General features: G+C 45.9%; 1 pseudogene; it reads left to right on the forward strand.

Annotated features, from left to right (window-relative positions):
* Positions 1–2540: 2540 nt before the first annotated feature.
* Positions 2541–3395, forward strand: LOC101389220 (AKT-interacting protein pseudogene; annotated as a pseudogene).
* The last annotated feature ends 1696 nt before the right edge of the window (positions 3396–5091 follow it).

Consider the following 5091-nt stretch of genomic DNA (forward strand, 5'->3'; position numbering starts at 1 on the left):
CTAACCCCCAGGACCTTAGAATGTGACTGTATTTGGTGATAGGACCTTTACAGAGTGGTTAAGGTTAAATGAAATCATATGGGTGGGTCCTATCCCAATGACTGGCATCCTATTAAAGGGGAGATCAGGACACAGACAGGCACGGAGGGATGACCATGTGAGGACACAGGGAGAAGACGGCCACCTACACGCCAAGGAGAGAGGCCTCAGGAGAAACCAGCCCTGCCGACACCTTGATTTCGGACTTGTAGCCTCCTGAACTGTGAGAAAATACATGTCTGTTGTTTAAGCTCCCAGTCTGTGGTATTTGTTAGAGCATCCCAAGCAGACTAATGTAATACTGCATCTAATTTATTGATTTCTTAAGTTTGTTTTTTATTTTCTGACCACCACGGCTCTCCCTGGGGGTTGAGATGTTGGATCTCATCCTCCGATGCATCCCAAATGTACAGAAGACTGCCTGACATCCAACAGTCTTTGGCACTTAGTAACTATTTGACATTCAGCAAATATTTGATGAACTTCTACCTCTGGCCAAGATGGGATAACGAGGCCTAGATTTACCCTCCTGCCTGAAACAATTAAAAGTCTGGACAAAATATATGCAATCAACAGTTTTCAGACACTGGACGTCAAACAGTTGAAGACAGTAATCCCTGAGAGATGGGAAACAAACAGTGTGAGCCCTGATTGATCCAGCTTACCGCCTGGAGAGAGTTTGCAGGCTATGGCACAGGGAGGGGGATCCCAGACAGAGCCCGGGGTCTTCTTGAGTTGAGAAGATGGAGCTGGGATTTTGAGGGGGTTGAGGCAGCTGGGCCCATAGGCAGAGTAACGGAGAAGAGAGAGATGCACAGAGAGTGTGTTCAGAGATCTGCAGAGGGTCCCCGTGAGTATTCACTGGAGGACTGATCAGCACACATGTGCGAGCATTCTACCCCAGGCAGGGAAAGAACCACCTAAAAGGATTAGAGACAGCAGCACCCATGCTCAGGTAGGGCTGGGAATGGTACCCAGTCCCACATGCCTGACTGGAAAATCTCACAGCTCGCAGGCATTGGGTAGAGGACTCAGAAGGATATTTGCCCAGAAGTGGGGTAAAATTGGCTCTAGACTAAATCTAAATGATGCTGTGATTCTACCCAAAAGAACTTAAAACCAAGCCTCAAAAGGATCAAACTGTTTCCAAGTTACTCTGTCTGAGAGCAAAGCTCAACAATACTTATAGGGATAGAAACGTGTCTGGCACCTGATGAGGTAAAATTGACAATGTCTAGATCCAATAAAAAAATACCCAGGCATGCAAAGAAACAGAGAAATGACCTATAATGAGAAGAAAACTCAATTAGAGACAATAGAATCAATAAACAGGATATAAAAACAGTTATTATTAACTCTATTCTCTATGTTCTGGAAACTAAAGGAAAGACTGAACATGTTAAGCAGAGGCATGGAAGATAAAAAAAGAGACATAAGTCAAACATCGAGGGCTGAATATACTATGTTTGAAATGAAAAATACACTGGATAGGATTAACAAATGATTAAACACTGTAGAAGAAAAGATTAGTTGACTTGAAGACATAGTAATAGAAACTACCCAAAATGAAACAAGTAGAGGAAAAAAGATTGAAAAAATAAACAGAGCATCAGGAAGCTGTGGCATAACTTCCAGTGGCTCAGTGTTTATGAGAATAGTCCCTGAGGCAAGGGAGGAGGAGCAGAAAAAAATATTTGAAAAAATAATGGCAGAACATTTTACAAAATTGGTGAAAAACTGTGAACACAGAGATCCAATGAACCCCAAGCATGAGAAACATGAAGAAATCCACACCAAGCCACATCCTCATCTAATTAGCTTAAAACTAGTGATAAAGGGAAAATCTTAGGAGCAGCCAGAGAAAAGGTGCATGGAAAGTGGAGAGAAACAAAAGCAAAAGTGAGAACAGGTTTCTCATCAGAAACAGTGCAAGTGAGCAGAAAATGGAAAAACATCTCTACGTACGGCAAGAAAAAACCGTAAACTTTCTATTCTATACACAGCAAAAACATCTTTCAAAAATAAAGACTTATTTAGACGTGAAAAAGTGGAAAGGATTCACAATCAATAGAGCTGCAAGAAATAAGAATGGAAGTCCTTCCAGCAGAAGGAAATGGACTCCGGGTGGATATCGGGATCTATGCGATGGAATGGAGAGCACAGAAATGGTAACTGTGTGTGTGTGTGTGTGTGTGTGTATACACACATAATGTATATATAATTTATATATATGTATAATATATAAAAAATATATAAAATATATAAAATATATAAAAAATATAATATTTTTCTTATTCAAAAATATCCCTTTTAAAGATACTTTTGAGCCACTTGGTACCGGAAGGTGGCTTCTGGACCCGGCGGTGCGGATTGGGGTGCTGACAGTGCTCAGGAGCTGAGAGCCCTGCCTTGAAGACACGGATGCAGCATTCTGCATCTGGTGAATGAATGCTGAGCATGGGAGCATCTGATGATGCAGGCCGCCGCATCTCATTTGGAGTATGTCACGAACCCTTTCTACGATCTCTGTATGCAAACCATCCGATGGTGAAGAGAAGACATTAACAGGCACGTGAAAACCAGTCCTCCACCCACTGCTCCAAAGACTCAGCTGCCTTGGAGTCCCCAAAGTGCTTTGCCCGTAACTGAGGCCACGTCTCCTGCCGTTGCAGCACAGTCAACAAATGGCACACGTTCTTACAGAACCATCTGCCTGGCGGAGTCCCTTCTTGCAGAATTTGCCTCGGTGGTGGAGTAGAAGTCATCTGGCCCCTGTGTGCAGTCACCCTGTCGCTCTGCATCAGTGCAGTTCAGAGCAGCATTCACACAGCGTGGACTTGATCAAGATCACGCATTTCAGTTTATAGTCTGTATCCTGGAGACTACCCAGGTGGTGACTGTCCCTGCCCCGTATTTGAGGCTCCTGTCTTTCTTCCCTCATTGATTCCTTCTCTGGTGAACAGGATGTGTAGACAGCAAATGCAAAAGGGAGGTGGAACCATAATCGCATTTGGCAAGTATTAATGTATGTGAGGAGAGTTTTCTGCAAGATACAGCCAGCCCCCTAAACCCAGAGGCTAGAGTAGTGTATATATAAGAGATGTTCAACTTTAAAAAGACAATGTGGTTGACGGTGTTAACATGTGCACTGCTTGTTTGGTTGACGAGCCTAAAATCGTGGAGCCATAAGCAATTAGCTTTTCTCAGTGGGATCCATCTGTACACGATGAAGCCAGAGGGAAGAGGCTGAGTCAGAAAAAGAAGCTTGAAGAACCCATAATAATGGTGTTCATGTGGCTGGACTGTGACGGGTAAAGCTTGACTCAGTGCAGCCTTTCAGCGAAGAATACAAATAGCAGCAACTGAAAAGATGGTGAGTGTGGTGCACTGAGCACTTTCTTGCTGGACACAGGTCCCATGGGAGCTGATCATGGCAAGGACTACCTGCAGAGCGAAGCTGGGTGAACACAGGACACCACTCGGCCACAGAAAGGAACCAACTACGGAGACACACAGCAACTGGGCTGGATCTCCAGGGTAATAGGCCGGATGAGAAGAGGCAGTCTCTTAGAGGCAGGCTGCTGGGTGGGGAGCATTGAAGGAACTGCCCACTGTGGCCACGCTGTGCACACAGCACAAGGCTGTGCAGGCAATGGCATCATCACCGTCTTCAGCTTGTTGGTGCCTATTGAGTTTACAGGGCCTTTGGGTCATTCCGTGTCCCTCTGGGCCAAGGTAGCATGTAAAAGTGTTTTATGCAGGTCAGCTCTCTACAAGAAACGTTGTTGCCTCCAATTCCAGGCATCCTCTCCAAGATCCTCAAGAGCATCTGGCTCTGCTGCAGAGTGATGAGAGGGTGAGGGTGGGGTCAGACTTGGGGCTTATAGCCCCCAGTGGCCATTGTGTGGCCCCAGGCCAGTTACTGTTGGGGAAATAAGACAGTCTTGCCAACAAAAGTCTCTTCTGTACCAATATCGAAGCGAGAATGCAATTTAATCTTGAGTGAAGTTTACACTCAAGTGATTGGGTTTACATGCACGAAACATAGCATGAAAGTGACTACAAAGTCTGGATAGAATTTCAAAAATTTATATAGTAGAACAGACTAGAGAACAAGGAAACCTTCTGGAATCTCCTAGAGAGACAAGAGGACGCAGCTGTGAGGTCTTCTAAGGTAATCTCAGAGGTGTGTGCTTTCAGTTCTAAGGGTAGGAGGCCCGTGACCTTGCACAGTAAAACCAAAAGGTTTGGCCTCTTATCAGACCTATTAAGGCGACACTCCAAGGAGGAGAGGGTGGGGAGGCAGCTGCCTCCTTCCTCTTTAGTAACAAAAAATGCTTGATCATCTTACTGAGCCTCAGTTTCCTCACGTGCAGAATGGGCTCACATCGTCGTCCTTGCAGTGTGTCGTTGCGGGGTTTAACAGTCTGCCCAGAGTGGGGCCTCTGCCATCCCACCTCCCTTTCTTCCTCCATGTAGATGTCTGGGGTGAAGAGTTGGGAGGGTCAACCAATCTGGCCCAGCTGAACAGTCCAGAATCCCCCACCCCCGACTGCCCTTCATTGCCTTGGCCCCACCAGCGTCCTGGCCTGGTCTGCTCTGGTCTGCGTCACAGGCGGCAGTTGGATCCCCTCCCCCTCAATGAAGACTATGCGTTAGGTACCACAACGTCTTCCCAATGTTTCAGGGGAGGGTGGCCTCCCAGCCCACATGTGCTGGAGCCAGCTGTGATTGCCACGGACTGAGATCTCACAGATTTCATTTTTCCCTTGGAAAGCGAGACTCCCATAGAGATCGTGGAACCTTCTACTAAGAGTTCTGCTGTCAATTAAAAACATTTTTTTTGTTTGAGGAAAGGATGTTGTCATTTCTATGTGTTAAGAAGCTGAAGCAAATATTTACTGCAGATGTTTTTGTAATCGCGTCTCTTTCGCTTGGATTGTATTTTTGATCCAAGTGATGTTGATCTGAGAGCACTGGGGGAGCGCGGGTCCTCTCTGAGTGACACCCGTGGGGGCTCAGCCACCGCTTGCTGCCTTTGTTCAGGGGGGG

The sequence above is a fragment of the Ceratotherium simum genome, chromosome 24, assembly GCF_057802395.1.
Source record: "Ceratotherium simum simum isolate JZ-2026a chromosome 24, ASM5780239v1, whole genome shotgun sequence".
NCBI classification, from domain to species: Eukaryota; Metazoa; Chordata; class Mammalia; order Perissodactyla; family Rhinocerotidae; genus Ceratotherium; species Ceratotherium simum.